The sequence below is a fragment of the Cetorhinus maximus genome, chromosome 17, assembly GCF_964194155.1.
Source record: "Cetorhinus maximus chromosome 17, sCetMax3.hap1.1, whole genome shotgun sequence".
Lineage (NCBI taxonomy): Eukaryota > Metazoa > Chordata > Chondrichthyes > Lamniformes > Cetorhinidae > Cetorhinus > Cetorhinus maximus.
Genome location: NC_135895.1, coordinates 29,229,863 through 29,248,320, shown reverse-complemented (window position 1 = coordinate 29,248,320; position 18,458 = coordinate 29,229,863). Strand labels below are relative to the sequence as shown.

The 18,458-nt window shown below is 43.5% G+C and overlaps 1 long non-coding RNA gene across 1 annotated transcript in view; it reads right to left on the bottom strand.

Annotated features, from left to right (window-relative positions):
- Positions 1–12,937: 12,937 nt before the first annotated feature.
- Positions 12,938–18,458, bottom strand: part of LOC144692270 (uncharacterized) — a 61,451-nt gene continuing 55,930 nt past the window's right edge. Inside the window, exon 5 of the long non-coding RNA XR_013579294.1 lies at positions 12,938–14,849. This is a non-coding gene — a long non-coding RNA (uncharacterized LOC144692270). The remainder of the gene's footprint in view (positions 14,850–18,458) is intronic.

Below are 18,458 nucleotides of genomic sequence, written 5' to 3'. Positions count from 1 at the left end.
ATTCGGGCGGGTGCACAGCTGGCTACACACCCGCCGAACTGTCAAAGGCCATTTAAATAGTAATTAATTCAATTAGCTGAGCTGCCCGTCCAGCCTTATGGTTGGCAGGTAGATGAAAGGCCCAGGCGGCCTTCGCATTTTCCTGAAACCTCATCCACAGGCGGGATGAGGTTTCATGAAGTGTTTTAAAAGTCAATAAAAATTTTAAAAATAATTCTTTCACATGTCCCAACTCATGTGACAGTGTCACATGAGGGGACATATTTTAAAAGTTTTTATTTACCTTTATTTAAATTTACACATGTCAAACCAATCTCCCTAAGGCACCTCCGAAAGAGCGCAGGGAATAACTCAGGGAATCCCCCCCCGCCGGCCTGCACAGGGAGCGCTCAGCGCTTCCAGGCAAGCGTCATGCTGGGCAGGCCTTAATTGACCCGCCCATGTAAAATGGCAGCTCGTCATCAGGTTCGCGCCCACCCCCACCCGCCCCCACACAACCCCTCCAATGGGGGGAAATTTCTGGCCATGCGTTCAAATCCCACCACGGCAGCTGGTCAAATTTGAAATCAAATAATAAAAATCTGGAATTATAAAACAGCTAGTCTCAATACTAGCTATCACCGGTAAAAACCATCAGGTTCACAAATGCCCTTTAGGAAAGGAAATCTGCCATCCTTACCTGGTTTGGCCTACATGTGACCCACAGCAATGTTGTTGCCCTCTGAAATGGCCTAGCAAGCCACTCAGTTCAAGGGCAATTAGGGATGGGCAACTGTTGTTAGCCTTGCCAGTGATGCCCACATCTGATGAAAGAATAAAAATAAAATTGAATTTTAAATATAGATTAATGGGAAATCTGATGGAGAAACTGGTAAGTGCAATTCAAACAGACCTGGGGTAATTCCAATTCAAAGGGCAAGTTTTTGTCGCATTGCCGGGATTAGATTGGCTCCTTTGGGTCTACCTGAAGGAACCAGTTTGTCACAAGACATCTCAGAAGATGCTTTGAAGCTGGAATGTAAACCGGGGTGGTTTCAATTTGTAATATAGATGCCCCAACTCAAAAGAGCTAAAAGCAATTTGTAAACAGTTGGAGTTGAATTTTACGGGGTGTTGGGGGGGGCAGCGGTGCCTAATGTTGCATCCCTGTTATAGAAGTCAGTTCCGAACTGACCAACGTTAAAATAAAGTCCACCATGCAGCGATAACACACTGCCAGTGGCCTAAACAAGCACAGAGTGGGACTTCCACACCTCAGTGAGAGGAACACCCACCCTCAAGAGCTCCTGGACAATCACATTGGCCGGCAGCTCTAGCAGCCCCAGCAGTGCCATCGCTCAGTAGCAGGCATTTCTGGGACTCCAAACAATCCCTGGGAAGAAGAGCAATGGATCGCGGACTAAGGTAAGCCCTGGGCCTTCAGGGCAGGAAGGGATCTGGGAGCATAGGGAGGGGGCGTACGGGGGATTGGGGGCGGGGGATGTTGGTAGGGATGGGTTTGGAGGCCAGGTGGGGAGGAACAAAGTGGGGGCATCATCTTGGGAGGGAATACGCACAGGGCACACCCCTGCAAATGATACAATGTGCCCCCCCTTCCTTCCCGCCTTTTCAGCAAGGTTATTTAAAAAAGGGCTTACTAACTCTCACCTGCCTGCCCCAGCCAACTGTATTATGGTGTGAGTCATGTAATATTGGGTCAATTGCCGTTAATGATTTATTTCAAAAATTGTGTGTCGGCTACTGATTTTGGCACCTTCTTTCTTACCATATTATGGGGACTGGATGGAGGGTGGCCAGGGAAGTGGTGGGTTAGCCACCTATCATATATTACGTGACCCCCCATCCCCTCAAAATCACACCCATCAGGGGGCCATAAAATCAAGCCCTGAGTTTCTTGATGGAACCAGTAAGTCTAGTGAAAGGGCTGTTATCTCCATTAAAGATATAAATTATTTATGTGGGTTCCAGAATCACGGGATTGTTTTGTACGTAAAAGATAATTAATTGAAATCTGTATCTGGGACATCCCAGGTGTCACATTGCCGTGGGGATAGATTTCAGGGAGATTTCTTTGGTTTTGTGTTTATCCTTGTGTTTTTTCACAGAAGCAGTTAGTTGGAGCCTGGAAGCAGCTTTGAGACAAGCACAGAGAGAAACTTGCCAGGAGCTGGAGAGCACTAAGCAAGAAGGCAGTGAAGCCCATGTTGGAGCTGCAGTGTCCACAATCATAAGGTCCTAAAGAGAGTTGACTGAGTGCTAGGGGAAGGTTCCCAACGAAACTCATACCTCGGAGAATAGCAGGAACACTTAGTAGAATCAACGTGAATTCCTAAGAGGTGTGGCAAACCTTGATTTGGTCCCAGGAGAAGTGAAAGAACTCTCAAGATCTTGGAAAGTGTAGGAGAATTCTTGGGTGGAATTAAGAACAGAACATGAAGTGGTCTGATGAGATTTTTGAGTTTAAAATAACAAGGGTTTACGAAATATAGTGTTGAGTTAGTAATACTTGAACATTCCAACATACAAACATACAAACTAGGAACAGGAGTAGGGCATTTGAACCCTCAAGCCTGCTCTGCCATTCATAAGATCGTGGCTGATCTGAATGTAACCTCAACCCCACATTCCTGCCTACCCCCGATAATCTTTCATCCCCTTGTTAATCAAAAATCTATCTAGCTCTGCCTTAAAAATATTCAAAGATCTGCTTCCACTACCTTTTGATGAAGAGAGTTCCAAAGACTCGCTACCCTCTGAGAGAGAACATTTCTCCTCATCTCTGTCTTAAATGATCAACCCCGTATTTTTAATAGTTCTGGATTCTCCCACAAGTGGAAGCATCCTCTCCACCTCCACTTTGTCAAGACCCCTCAGGATCTTGAAGGTTTCAATTAAGTTGCCTTTTACTCTTCTAAATTCCAGTGGATACAAGCCTAACCTGTCCAGCCTTTCCTCATAAGAGGAGAGCCCATCCCTGGTATTTGCTGAATAAACCTTCTCTGAACTGCTTCTAATGTATTTACATCCTTCTTTAAATAAGGAGACCAGTACAGTGCACAATACTCCAGATGTGATCTCACCAATACTCTGTACAACTGAAGCATAACCTCCCTGCTTTTGTATTCAATTCCCCTCACGATGAATGATAACATTCTATTAGCTTTCCTAATTACCTGCTGTACCTGCATACTAGCCTTTTGTGATTCATGCACTAGGACACCCAGATCCCTCTGAATCTCAGAGCTCTGCAATCTCTCACCATTTAGATAATAAGCTTCTTTTTTATTCTTCCTACCAAAATGAACGATTTCACATTTGCCCACATTATACCCTGTTTGCCAGATCTTTGCCCACTCACTTAACCTATTTATGTCACTTTGTAACCTCCTTACGTCCTCTTCACAATTTACTTTCCTGCTTACCTGCATGTCGTCAGCAAATTTAGCAACCATACCTTCGGTCTCTTCATTCAAGTCAGTTGCATAAATTGTAAAAAGCTGAGGGCCCATCACTGATCCCTGTGGCACACCATTCATCACATCCTTCCAACCAGAAAAAGACCCATTGATGCCAATTCTGCTTACTGATAGCTAGTCAATCTTCTATCCATGCCAATATGTTACCCCCCTACACGATGAGCTTTTTTGTTTATTTCTTGAACCTTAAGGGCAGGATTTTCCCGTCGGCAAGCAGGGGGCGGGGCCCGCTCGCCGACACGTAAGATGACGTGCAGTGACATCACCCCGCCCCATTTAAATTTTCAGGTAGGCGGGGGCACAGCAAAATCAGCTGTGCACCCGCCAACCTGTCAATGGCCAATTGAGGCCATTGACAGAGTCATTAAACTAATTAATGGACCTGCCAATCCAACCTTAAGGTTGGCGGGCAGGCCAGGAGCCCTGGTGGGAATTAGAAAAAGCATGAAACCTCATCTGTGGGCAGGATGAGGTTTCATGCAGGTTTTTTAAAAATTTTATTAATTTTTTTTTAAAATTATGGACATGTCCCAACTCATGTGACATATGAGGGGACATGTCAGGAACTTTTCTTTTCTCTATTTTTAATATTTTTTACTGTAGAGCCGATCTCCCTGAGGCAGCACTTAGCCTCAGGGAGATGAGTGTGCTCTTTCGTGTGCATGCGCGGAAGAGTGCACTCTCAGGTTTAGGGATTCCCCCCCACCCGCACAGGGAGCACATGGCGCTTCCGTGCAGACGCCACGCTGGGCGGGCCTTAATTGATCAGAGGTGCGCTTGTGCGCGCCGGCAATTCAACTTCGTCCCCAATGGGGGGAAAATCCTACCCTTTGAAACCTAAGGACACCAGTGAGACTCCCAAAGGAATTCCCTACTTGGACATTTTGGTTGATTTCAGTGAAATAACAGGAACCAAAGTGCATGTAAGAAGTGGATTTGGAAAGTACCTTCCAATGAAAAGTCTTAAACAGCAGAAAAAAATTGCAACAATAAAAATGTACATTGACCTGAATTTTACCTTTGGAGTGAAAGGTACAAGGGAAGCAAATCAGCGGAGGCATTAGTGGAGTACAGAAAGTGCAGGGTGGAGCTTAAGAAAGCAATTAGGAGAGCAAAGAGGGAATATGAGAAAGCTCTGGCTGGTAAAAGTAGGGAAAATCCCAAGATATTCTATAAGTATATCAATGGGAAGAGGATAACCAGGGAAAGAATTGGACCCATAAGGGACCAAGGGGGCAATCTATGGGTGGAGCCAGAGGACATCGCTAGAGTTTTGAATGAATACTTCACATCCGTCTTCACCCAAGAGAATGAGGGTATTGAACTCGGGGAGAGAGACTGCAAGTTTCTTAAGCAAATTGATATAGGGAGTGACAAGGTATTGGAGGTGTTGGCAGGCTTAAAAGTGGACAGATCTCCAGGTCCGGATGATTTGTGTCCCAGACTGCTGAGGGAGGCAAGGGAGAAGATCGCAGGGGCTCTGACCCAAATTTTTAATTCCTCTCTGGCCATGGGGGAGGTGCCAGAGGACTGGAGAATAGCTAATGTGGTTCAGCTATTTAAGAAGGGTTGTAGAGATAAGCCATGGAACTACAGACCAGTGAGTCTCACGTCAGTGGTAAGGAAACTATTGGAGAAAATTCTGAAGGAGAGAATCTATCTCCACTTGGAAAGGCAAGGTTTGATCAGGGATTGTCAGCATGGCTTTGTCAGAGGGAGGTCATGCCTACCAAATTTGATTGAATTTTTTGAGGAGGTGACCAGATGTGTAGATGAGGGTAGTGCAGTTGATGTAGTTTATATGAATTACAGCAAAGCCTTTGACAAGGTCCTACATGGGAGACTTATAAAGAAGGCAAATACACATAGGATACAGGGTAATTTGATAAGGTGGATTCAAAATTGGCTTAGTTGTAGGAGACAGAGGGTGATGACAGAAGAATGCTTTAGTGATTGGAAGCCAGTGTCCAGTGGTGTACCACAGGGATCTGTACTGGGTCCCCTATTATTTGTCATTTATATAAACAACATAGATGACAATGTAGGGGGTAGGATTAGTAAGTTTGCAGATGACACAAAGATTGGCCGGGTGGTTAACAGTGAGGTTGAGTGTCTTGGGCTACAGGAAGATGGTCAAATGGGCAGATAAGTGGCAGATGGAATTTAACCCTGAAAAGTGTGAGGTGATACACTTTGGAAGGAGTAACTTGACAAGGAAGTATTCAACAGCATGACACTCAGAAGTTCTGAGGAACAAAGGGGCCTTGGCATGTGTGTCCATAGGTCTCTGAAGGCGGAGGGGCATGTTAGTGGGGTGGTGAAAAAGGCATATGGGACACTTGCCTTTATCAATCGAGGCATAGATTACAAAAGTAGGGAGGTCATGTTGGAGTTGTATAGAACCTTGATGAGGCCACAGCTGGAGTACTGTGTGCAGTTCTGGTCGCCACATTATAGGAAGGATGTGATTGCACTGGAGGGGGTGCAGTGGAGATTCACCAGGATGTTGCCTGGCATGAAACATTTAAGTTATGAAGAGAGGTTGGATAGACTTGAGTTGTTTTTGTTGGAGCAGAGAAGACTGAGGGGTGACCTGATCGAGGTGTACAAAATTATGAGGGGCATGGACAGGGTGGATAGGGAGCAGCTGTTCCCCTTAGTTGAAGGGTCAGTCACAAGGGGACATAAGTTCAAGGTGAGAGGCAGGAGGTTTAGGGGGGACATGTGGAAAAACTTTTTTACCCAGAGGGTGGTGACGGTCTGGAATGCACTGCCTGGGAGGATGGTGGAGGCGGGTTGCCTCACATCCTTTAAAAAGTACCTGGATGAGCACTTGGCACGTCATAACATTCAAGGCTATGGGCCAAGTGCTAGTAAATGGGATTAGGTAGGTAGGTCAGGTGTTTCTCACGTGTCGGTGCAGACTTGATGGGCCGAAGGGCCTCTTCTGCACTCTGTGATTCTGTGATTCTGTGCGGGCGCGCACCCGACACGCCGGAACATAATATGACGCATGATGGCGTCGGGTGTGCATCCCAATGTCATCGCGCACTTACGCGATATTTCATTCAGTGGGTGCGCGCCGGAGTCGGCTGCGCGTCCCCCGATAATTGAAATGCCCTTATTAACTTGAATTTACGCTGCCCGTCCAACCTAATGGTTGGCGGGCAGGTGAAAAGGCCAAGCGGCCTTTGCATTTTTTCGGAAACCTCATTCACAAGCGGGATGAGGTTTCCTAAAGCTAATACTAATGAAATAAAAACCTTTATTTTGACATTAAAAACATATCCCATCTCATGTGACACATGAAGGGACATGTTTCATTCAATTTTTACTGTATTAATTTTTTTAAAAAGCACTTCAACCTCCCTGAGGCAGCTCCGTGAACTGCACACTAGACCCGCCTGTCCCTCTCCCCCCCGCCCGCACAGGTAGTGCTGATGCTACCGCTCGCAATCCACACAGTAGGAGCCTTAGTTGGCCCGCCCGTGTGAAATTGCGGTGCAGAGCCGATTGCGGGCAGCGGTAGGGTCCCCGACCACCCCCACCCACTCCCGCCTAGCCCGCCCAACACGGGAAAAATTCAGGTCATTAAAAAAAAGCTTTCAAAACTAAAAGTAAAAATATTATACTCACCTTTGAAAACAGTAGCCTTAAATGTTCTCATTACCACAGTGCAAGGTTCATACACCACTCCAGATGAACTTCCTGGGGTCAAGAACACACTGAAGCACCCAACTCAATTGATTGCCGCAGTAGCTCATCACTATGCAAGTTGGCAGATTGTACTGGATGAAGTCTTTTTAAACTTTAAGGAAGCTAAAATGTTTTGAATTGAGCCCTTTGAGCTTTACAAACTAGTCATTTAAATTTTAAACCTTACTGCCTGTGGTCCTTATCAATGCTGGTTGATAAGAACACACAAAAGCATTATTTATGCCAAGCACTGCTAGGGATGCAATTGATGGAAAATATATCATACACTATAATCCTGACTTTTATGTCCCATTTGTAATGATGCCAACGTATATTTGTGGTCATATCACACACCAATTATCACTCATGGTGGAAAATCCTGGAGATAGCATTGGATGGCACAGAGCTAATAGGATGGCTTCCTGCCCTGCTCAGTTTCCATTCCCATCCCCCATGGCTATTTTAATTTACTGGCTAACTGGATAAATTTAAACTGCCTTTTCTACAAGCCCAGCTATCCACAAACTGCTGTTTATCAATCACGAAAACAGCAAGCACCCATGTTCAAAAGTCTGACACATGCATGGTTTGTGCTGATCATCACTGCAGCTTCCAGTTGGCATTTTCTTTTTCACTATGAAATGCATGCAACAGCAAATTTGTCACCCATGCTTTCAGTCAATGAAATTCTACGTCATTAGCAGCTCCTCAGAAAATGTGTCCTTCCATCTTATTAAGTGCTATGTTTATTTCTTTAACTAACTTATTTTCCTGGATTCCACATTCTATCATAGTATTCCATGGGATTCGGTTTAATTAAAAGTCTATCCTGTGGAACTTCATCAAAAGCTTTGTGAAAGTCTCAATCATAAAGAGTGATATCATCAATTACATCATCAAAAAAGTCAAGAAGGTTTGTTAGGAAGGATTTGTCCCTTCTAAATCAATACTGCTCATTTTAACAAAGTTATTTCCTTACATTTGTTATTGCTGCTCCTTACAATGCATTTAATGTTGTAACATCTATTATTGATGCATATCCATTAGGCTGATAGTTGGCTTGGCTGAACTTTTACCCTTTTTAAGTGTGTTTGCCTACATGTAAGCTGCAAAATTTACCAGTGTTTGATGATTCATTCCCTGATTAAAAGCAATGCCTCACAAATGTTCTTCCTTGCCTCTTTCTGTGAAGCTTCCTGGGGTGGGTATGCTTGATTAGAATTCTGGAAAATTTGTTTTCAGATGAGATGTTGCTGCCATGAGAAAATATTATTTAGTGAGACAATGATGCAGCTGCATGTTGAACTAAACTAAGTTCTCAAAAAGCCCTTAATTTTAGCAATTTTGTTGTGTTTATCAACACTCAAGGTTAAACCCCTTCAAATCCAGATGAACTCCTAATTAAAAACAGAAACTGCCATCGTGCAAAGACATAATTCAATGATATTAAGCCACTTGAAGTACGCATTTGTGTCAGTTTATTGCATCAGATAAAAGTGAAGTTTTCTGTTAGTTATGCCTCTGCAGATAAAAGAAATTGGAGTTTGAAATTGGTCCTCGCCAGTAGCATAAAAGCTGGCAATAAAGTATCAGCAGCTGATTTTACATTAAACCCAAAGACACTGAGAAAGAAGTTTGGATGCAATGTTAAATGGGCTGCCAATTCACTATTGTCCAATTTCGCTGTATCGGCGAGCACCGATTTCTCCACAATCTGCTTAATAATTTTTTATGATGTTGATTCCACTTCAAAGAAATGATACAGAACAACATAAATCTTTTTCAGATAGATTTCCTTCCCCAATGCCTTTTTGAAATAAGTGGCATGTTATAGATTTTTTAAACTCTTAACCCTTATACCATTGCTGATCAGTCATTTCATTTCAATGTAATTGTCCTGCCACTGGTCTGTCGTTCCATGGCTTATCTCTACAACCTTTCTTAAATAGCGGAACCACATTAGCTATTCTCCAGTCATCTGGCACCTCCCCCGTGGCCAGAGAGGAATTAAAAATTTGGGTCAGAGCCCCTGCGATCTCCTCCCTTGGCTACCTCAGCAGTCTGGAACACAAATCATCCGGACCTGGAGATCTGTCCACTTTTAAGCCTGCCAACACCTCCAATACCTTGTCACTCCCTATATCAATTTGCTTAAGAAACTTGCAGTCTTTCTCCCCGAGTTCAATACCCTCATTCTCTTGGGTGAAGACGGATGTGAAGTATTCATTCAAAACTCTAGCGATGTCCTCTGGCTCCACCCATAGATTGCCCCCTTGGTCCCTTATGGGCCCAACTCTTTCCCTGGTTATCCTCTCCCCATTGATATACTTATAGAATATCTTGGGATTTTTCCTAATTTTACCAGCCAGAGCTTTCTCATATCCCCTCTTTGCTCTCCTAATTGCTTTCTTAAGCCCCACCCTGCACTTTCTGTACTCTACTAGTGCCTCCGCTGATTTGCTTCCCTTGTACCTTGCACTCCAAAGGTAAAATTCAGGTTTATTGTTGCAATTTTTTTCTGCTGTTTAAGACTTTTCATTGGAAGGTACTTTCCAAATCCACTTCTTACATGCACTTTGGTTCCTGTTATTTCACTGAAATCAACCAAAATGTCCAAGTAGGGAATTCCTTTGGGAGTCTCACTGGTGCCCTTAGGTTTCAAAGAGTAGGATTTTCCCCCCATTGGGGACGAAGTTGAATTGGAAATCCAACATCCGCAGTTTTTTGCTTTTATCTCTGTGTTTAATTGACTGCCACTACTCTTCAAGAAATGCCTACCTTGAAGGTTGTTCTACTCTCTGTCAGGATTTTCGTATCTCTCTTTTGCATTGTTCACCTTCATTGCTTTCCATTTCTCTCCTGGTGTTTGCTTTTGTCTGTGACATCTTTTGGTTATCTCCACCTATTACTGACTGCTTGTCCTAACAACTCCCCCTCCCCACCACCCTCCAACCCCTTAAACCAGCTTATATTTCACCCCTTTCCTATTTTTACTTAGTTCTGTTGAAGGGTCATGAGGACTCGAAACGTCAACTGTGCTCGTCTCCGCCGATGCTGCCAGACCTGCTGAGTTTTTCCAGGTATTTCTGTTTCTGTTTTTGTTTTAGATTTCCAGTATCCGCAGTTTTTTGCTTTTATCTCAGTGAGGTTGAATGTGGATTACAAACTATGAACGGCACAAGAGCGAACATGAAAACGATACCGCCACAAATAAGAGGGTAATGGAATGTCTGAAAGTGGGTACTCAGCTATGCATTTAATGTTTTAAAAATAGGCTTATCTGATCTGATAATGAATGATATTTAAGGTAATGTGGCCATGGTATTGGAATGATTGAAAGGTATTGGGATGACTGAAAGTTATTGGGATGATTGAAAGGGATTGAGAAGGATAGATGTGTTTTAGCTGTGTTTGTTTTCTACAATTCAGTGGTTGTACTATGTAACGTATCTAGGTTTCACCCATTCTGGTTTTACCACAAATTATTGCTTGCACTATGTCACTTGGTTTCACTATGTATTTGTTTAAACTCTATGGGTCTTTGTTTTACTTATTTTAGCTTCACTACAATTAATTAACTATGCTGTCACTTGCATTTATCATTGTTTCACCATGATTTATTGATAATATGCATGAAATGTAATGTTCAAGGAGAAAAATAGTATTTAAATGTGAGCAAATCACTGTTCAGCAGCATTCATACCAGAATCGTAAAATGTGATGTTCCAAAAAAGATAAGACCTTGCATTGTTTTAACTGCATGTATCTCTGGTATTTAAAGTGGCAAGATGAATGAGAACAAGACCCACACATCTCCAACTAACATGCACTATAAGGGTGTCACTGTCAATGGCAGTGAAGTCATCCGTGTCCTCAAGTCCCCTTGCTCCCATATGCCACTGTGATATCTTTACAGGGTAGCCTGATATAGCAAGCAGGCAGTCCTCCTCACTAACATCCTATTCAGCAGCACTGCCACTTCACCAGCCATTACAAAGGATTGGAGCATGGCACCATTTTGTCACTCAGTTGCAAACTTAATTTCCTGCATTGAAACTTATTGTGCTAACAGCTGCGTTTTGCCACGCATTGCGTTACCCAAACAGCCTTTGTGAAAGCCAAAATGTATATTTTATAATCACTGACAGCATTTCTAAACTCATACTTGGCCACTTATTTCCAAGTGGTAGCATCATCTAACCGTAACCTTTGTAAGCAGGCAGTTTAAATGTAATTCTACACTTCTCTCTGGTGAGCTCCCAATGTCAGGTCCAATATGGACTGAGAGGTTTTTAAATAACGTCTCTCTCTCCCAGAGTTCCTTTCCCATTGGGCTTCTTCTCATCCTAGGAGGTAAATGAAGTTGAACTCACAAAATGAAGTGAAGTCAGCACAATAAATAGTCGAACAGATGTTGAAATGACTATATTGTTTTATTAATATTAATATTGAGCTTTTACTTTATGGCTGCTGACACAGGTAATCATATAGCACTGAATAATTTGGCCTATTTTCCATATATTTGTTTTATGGTTAAGCTTGAGCTGTAGTTTTGCTGTCAGTATTGATTTTGGGCTCTATTTATCCACTGCTATTTAAATTGGTTTGAAAGCCAGTGATGATCCTTTAGCTTCTTCTATAGGTGATTGGTTATAGGTGCCTGAGCCCATTTTCCTTAATCAGTTTCCAATGACAGGTTGAAAAGTAACAGTAAAAGTAACAGTGACACCCTCCTCAATGTTTTCATTGTCATTATGGTAAATATTGATTTTTTTTTGCCCTTCTCAAGAACAATTAGGAATGGGCAATAAATGTTTGCCTTGCCAGTAATGCTCACTTTCCAAGGACAAATTAAAAAAATTGAGATTGCAGCATCGAAGCTTTGTTAGGATCGTTTCATCAGTTTATCAAACTAAGTAGATCAAAATTTGAAAATCAAATATGTACACTTACTTACATGCTATTTAGATGAGTTTATGTCACAATTACCCTTACAATGAAAAGCAAGACCTCAGTTCCAGTGAAATTCAAGGTAAGCAACAATTCTGTGGATCATTAATTCTACAAACACAATAAATAATTATAACCTGCAAGCAATACATCCACTAGCCATGGCTTACCTTATTATTGATGTACATTCTCAAGGTCTTGGCTTGCATGCAGCTCAGAGATTGGCTTTTCCAGGTCCAATTTGCACTAAAATGTCCTTTAGCAGAGGCAGTGAGAGACAAGGCAAACAGGCAATTCAGAAAAATTACTTTTTATACTCTTTGTTTCCCACTGCACTGACACCCACATCTTGGATAGTGAATTGCTCTTATTTTCATCTCTCTCTGACAATTGCCAAAAGCATCTTTTCAATACCCAGTTTTCTCATTGCAACCAATGTCTGCCAACGTATGCAAATAATTAAGTGCAGCACTCTCCTCACTATTGTTCTATACAGTATTCAACAGAGAACAAAACACTTTTGAGAACAAATTTATTTTTGAGCATTCCACATTAGAACATTGAATAATACAATTGTTGAAGAATTCATTGAGTCACTTGTAATTTCAATTGCATAAAGAAGATCTTTAAAACTTATGAAAAATACAAAGGTCATGCATATTAAACAAAAGACAAAGGCAGGGTGTTATTGAGGTGAATTTCCTGGCCTATCTTCCCCACATAAAGTGGACTGCACATTTCCAAGCTGAGCTGTGCCGTCTATTGATCGGTCAGACCATGATTAGGCTGAGCCCTATGCTGGGAAATTGGGGCAGGACAGAACAGCCTGCCTGCCTGCTGACCCCGGGGGGTTTCTGACAATGTTAGAATGGCCTGCAGGCTGAGAATAAGAATACTTAAGAACATAAAAGACATAAGAAATAGAAACAGGATTAGGCCATAAGACCCCTCAATCCTGCTTCGTCATTCAATAAGATCGTAGCTGACCCTCTACATCAACTCTACTTTCCTGCCCTATCTCCATGTCCTCTGAATCTCTTTGTCCCCAAAAATCTATCCATCTCATTCTTCAATCTACTCTTCGACTGAGCATCCACAGCCCTTTGAGGTGCAGAATTTCAGAGCGAATCACTTTGAATTTAAGGTTATTTAATATCTCTGTGGTGTTAAAAAACAGCTTTGTCACACAGCATGTTGAGCCATGTACAACTTCCCAGCATTATGACAGTTACTCTAGCCTGGATTTTAACACACCTGACCTGTAGGGAGCAGGAATGTAGGTAAAGCACAGGAAACTCGCAAGTCAGGATTCCCCCTCAAGCTGAGGAATAGCATGAACCTGACGCCAGCAATCGGTTTCCCAGCCTGAAGCCAGTATGACTGACAGGCCTGGTCTCCAATCAGATGTGCAACAGTTCAGTAAAGAATAGAGGGTAGGCCCATGATGCAGAGAGAGGGAAGTTTTGCCAGTGGAGGTCAATCGGGAGCAGGGATAAAGAACACTATCAGGTGGGGGGAGGCAATCTCAGCAGGTCGGGGTGTCTCAGGTGAGCTGCCAATCTGGGGTCCTGAAGGGGTGAGGAGGTGGGGGGGTCTTGAAGTGGGATGTCAGGGTGGGGTGGAGGTGGTGGGGGTAATAGGTCAAAGGCTGGGTGAGGCAGGGGTAGGTCATTAGTCTTAGGAAGAGACCAGAGATCTAGAGGGAGGTCAGAGATCTTGGAGAAGATCAGAGAACTGTGGGGAGGTCAGAGATCTGGAAGGAGATCAGAGGCCTGCAGGAGGAAGGGGAATGGCAACATTAGTGGGGTTGGAGAGGTATGGTTGGAGAGACTGGAGGCCTGAAAGGATGGGTAAGTCCAGAGACCTGTTAAGGACCGTGAAGGGAGGAGTGCACAATTAATTCTAGCCTCACTTCTCCAGAGGTCGCAACAATAGTTTAAATATTTAATTCACTCACCAAAATGGCCATTTGTTTACCTTTAATACTACTATACCCAGCCTAAAAAGACTTTAACCAGGTTTCTTTCAAAAACACAAAACAATTGATTTATAATAAAACAAACTTCTTTTTCAAAACAAGTTGCAAAACTAGTTAACACACAATTTGTAATTTGTAAGTGTAACGATTTTCCCCTTGTTTTACAAAACAGATATTCCAACACCCTTACACTCACACCCAAACATAAAACAGGACAAAACAAACACGGTCTCTGCAGAGGTTGGAGTATGGGAATGTTTTTAAAAAGGATAAAGTTCAAAAAGGTCTTGAAACTGTTGATCTAACAAAATTCTGGTCACAGTAGATCTGGAAGTCCTTTCAGATGGATCTTTGGTAAAACACTGTTTTGATGACTCTCGCTTATCACAACTTTGCAGCCTTTCAAAAATATAGATGAGTTATTCTGATGAGAAGTTTCTGACAGAAGGTTAATTCACTCTGGACTTCAGGTAACATAAAGGGGGGAGAAGAGGGGGGAGAGTGAGCGAGAGAGAGAGTCGTCCTTCTGCAGCCTGCTTTCAAGGCAAACACAAACACACAAACTCTCTGACTCTGAGATCAAAAAGAATAAAATGTTCACAGAATACTTCTCCCAGGCCAGGTGTTTTCAAGCAATCAGCAAGAGTCTCTATCCCAGCAACAGCAGTTCTTCTATAACTCAGGTAAACAAAGTAACTCTTCTCTCACCAGGTGCCCCTGCTGGACATCTAGCCTTTGACCTGTGGCTTCTGGAAAAAAAATGGCATATTCACAGCCCAAAATTAAACTCATAGACTTTTAAAAACAACTCCAGAGGGAAAGCGTCCAAAATTCAGTGCCCTTCCAATTTTCCAAAAAATAGGTTCCTCACAGACCTTATGGGGAAGGTTGTGGGGTGGGGTGGGGTGGGGTGGGGTGGGATGGGGTGGGGTGAGGTGTGGTGGGGGTTGCCTGATCCCAGGAGTTGCCTGATCCTGGGAGTTGCCCAGGCAGGCATACTAGATCTAGCAGGTAGGTTTAAAGGCGTTCACCTCCTGGATCCCACAAGCCCTTGTTGCCTGGATGTAGCATGTTTTCTGAGGCTCAGGAAACCTGGCTGACTGCAATTAAAGTTGAAAAATAGAATAATGATGAGGCTCACAGTCTCATTGTCACATTTAAAGTGCCAACCTGCCTTCTTTGAACAGGTTTGTCACCTTCCCACCTTCTTGCCTTAGTAAAAGTGGAAGTTGGTCAGTTGGCAGTGGATTTGGGTCAGGATTCTGATTTTTAAGATTTTAACTCTCCCCATTCAACCCAAACCACCCAATTTCCTTTGGTTAAAATTCCTCCTATATTTTAAAAGCATTTCATTGCTTGTTAAGTGCTTTGGGACATCATGCAGTTGTGAAATGTGCTGTGAAAATGCAAGTTTTCCTTTCTTTCTAATAGCAATCACTAAAACGTACATTTCAAAATCCCCTTCATCTACTTGAAGAACCTTATACCCCGTATCTCTTACTTTAGCTCTCCCAAGACACTTGTGCAGACTCCTCACCACTAGCCTCGCTCTCATTTACTCTATATTCTTTTGCGAAAATCTGAGACGTGAGGCTCATCAAAGACAGCCCACCAGTGGATACACCCCACCTTTAAATTCCTCACCTCCTTCAAAGTGACAGCCATGAAGTTAGTGGACACGACTAGGCACTGATTGTGAAACGGTGAGGCCCCAGCATCTAACCGGGTTAGTGAATGCACATCCACACTGCCAGGCAGGCATCCCTGTGAAGCACCATGCAGCCATGACCTTCCACCCTCTTTCTACCTCTCCTTAACCCAAAATGGGTAATGCTCACCCATTCTTTGCTCCTCCTTTCTGCAGATCCACCACAGCAATAGGGATCACAGGAGGAGAAAAATGAAGATGGTGATGAGTAGGAGTTGTCAATTTCTCCACCTCCATGGACTGCAGCTCTGCAGGCAATAGGCAACAGAGTGGAGTGTAGCATGTATTCCTGCTTCCAGACCATAGCAAGTGTTGTGTCTCCAGGCTTTCAGGACCTGATAGCTGTATTAATCCACCATATTGTCTCAGGGGAAGAACTCACCTCTGATTCAGAAGTTTATGGGCTCAAGAAACTCAGAGTGTAGGCTATCTTGATGGACTTATCCATCTGGATCCACACCAGAGAAAGCCTTCCTTGTCATTCATGTCAAAGTGCAGCCCATCCTCAAAAGTTTTAAAAGCAGGTTATAACTACACTGGACACCAAAAGTGGAACAGACTGCAGATCCCCTCCAACCTGTCCACAGAACAAAAAACATCTAGTAGCCGCATGTAACCCATTGTACCTCTCTTCAGCTGCTGTTTGGCTGCTTTGATTGGAGTCACTAGCAAGGGGATATGGGTTGTATGCCTGCCATCCATTTGTTTGATTTTCTTCCTTGAAGTAGTCAATGGAGACTGAATGATGAAGGCTTTATGCCAATTTCCTGCACTCATGTACTGGCAGGCAAGATCATCCGATTTCTGACATCAAGTAAGTGGAATTCCTCTCTGTTCACATCGGTGAGTCAGTGACAGCCCTCAGTGCACATTGGGTGCCCCAGTTGCACTCTGGAACATTGGGCAAGCCAAAAATCCCATCAAACTGACCCTATTTTTCTGCTGCCTTGCAGCAATTCCAATTGGTCTCATCACATGTGAAGGGTATCAGTGACCTGATGAATGGATGCCCGCTGACTGAAGTGACAAAGATCCCATATGAAAAAGCCAAACCTGTTCCTAAGATGCCCCGACCATCAGTTGAGAGGGAGAGGTGTCAGATGGCAGAAAATCTTCTGGTGGACTGATCCCGTGAAGCAAGTATATGTATTTGTAGAGGAAGATCCAAAAAGCAAAAAAGGTTCAAGGCACATTTCTAAGCTGCAGAATTCAGTGTTTAAATTATCCAGAATGTTAAAATTGTGAAAACAAATCTCAAAGCTGACCCAAACCTGCCTCTAACCCACTCATCTCTGGTTTTAATGGAAGCGGAACAGGGGCAGCCAACCAAACTGCTCCCAGGAGGTGAGTTGACTATTTGAATATTATAATGAGGCTGTGTGCCTCATGTTTAACATATCTTTCAGGTTCAATCCTGACTGGGGTAACTGGACCTAAAAAGGAGGCAAGGACAGCTTATTAAAAAGGTAAACGCCTTTCCGGCACGGTTTGTGGGTCAAGAGGAGGAGGGGTGCTTCCCAGCAGCCCACTAAATTACCTTCTTCCCTGCTCACCATTGGAGCTCATCCCACTGGACCTAAATAAACACCCCAGTAAGATGGGCATTCCCACCTGCAATCAGACCCCCTCTCCCCCATTCTACCCATCAGACCCACTTCCTGAATCAGAACACCGCCTCCCCCACCCCCGCCAACCAGGGACTGGCGACCAAAGATTTGGACCCACCTTCTCATGCTTTGACTAACCCAGTTTCAGGCTCCTTACCTACTGCTGGGCTGTGGCCTCCTCCAGAGCATTCCCCCCATGTTAGGGAGCCAAGCCTGTCAACCAGCCTGGTTTCTGGGTGCAAAGCCTGCTTGATGAAATGGCGCATACTGAGGTGTCGGGCTCCATAGCACACAGGGAAGGACAGGCTTTCAGATTTCCTTGGCCAAAACTTCTCCCACTGCCCGCCCTGCTCACCAAAACTCGTTTCAGTTGACATCAGAGCCTTAATGTTCACAAACCTCTCACTTTTACCTTGATCAGGTGATCCTGACCAATGCTGTCCCTCATAAATCTCATTCAAACTGACCCAGAGTGCATTAGCAGTACAAACCCAGGAAACGTACAGCTCCTACGTCATTGACCTTCATTGACATTTGCAAATTAGGTCAATGGAGACTTGGTGGGCAACTCGTGTGGGCAAGCACAGGGGGAGGATTTTAATGACCCTCAACAAGCAGAAGCAACTTGCACCCAATTTTCATTGCTCATAAACCTACTCATAACAATGGTGTTCCATGATGCACTGAAAACGGCAAATAAATTGAGCCACAAAGCTTCCACATCCCCCTGTTGATGAGGAAATTTTGAATATTTTTACATTCTTTTGTCATGTGTTTGGGGGCTTCTCTATTCTCCCAAAGAAAGTTTGTTAAAACTATTACTCTCTATTTACAGCAATTACTTACCGGTTGGGAACGCTACACAAGGTTGGAACTTCTCCCTCTGAATCTTTGTTACTCAATCATGTCAAGTTACATCATCAATACATCAGTATCATGTGCTTCTGATGTTTACCCTTTACTCTACATACACTAGTAGGTCTAAGATGTTGTGGTGTATCTTTAAGGGGTGTATCTGAAACTGCTGTCCACCACTATCCAGC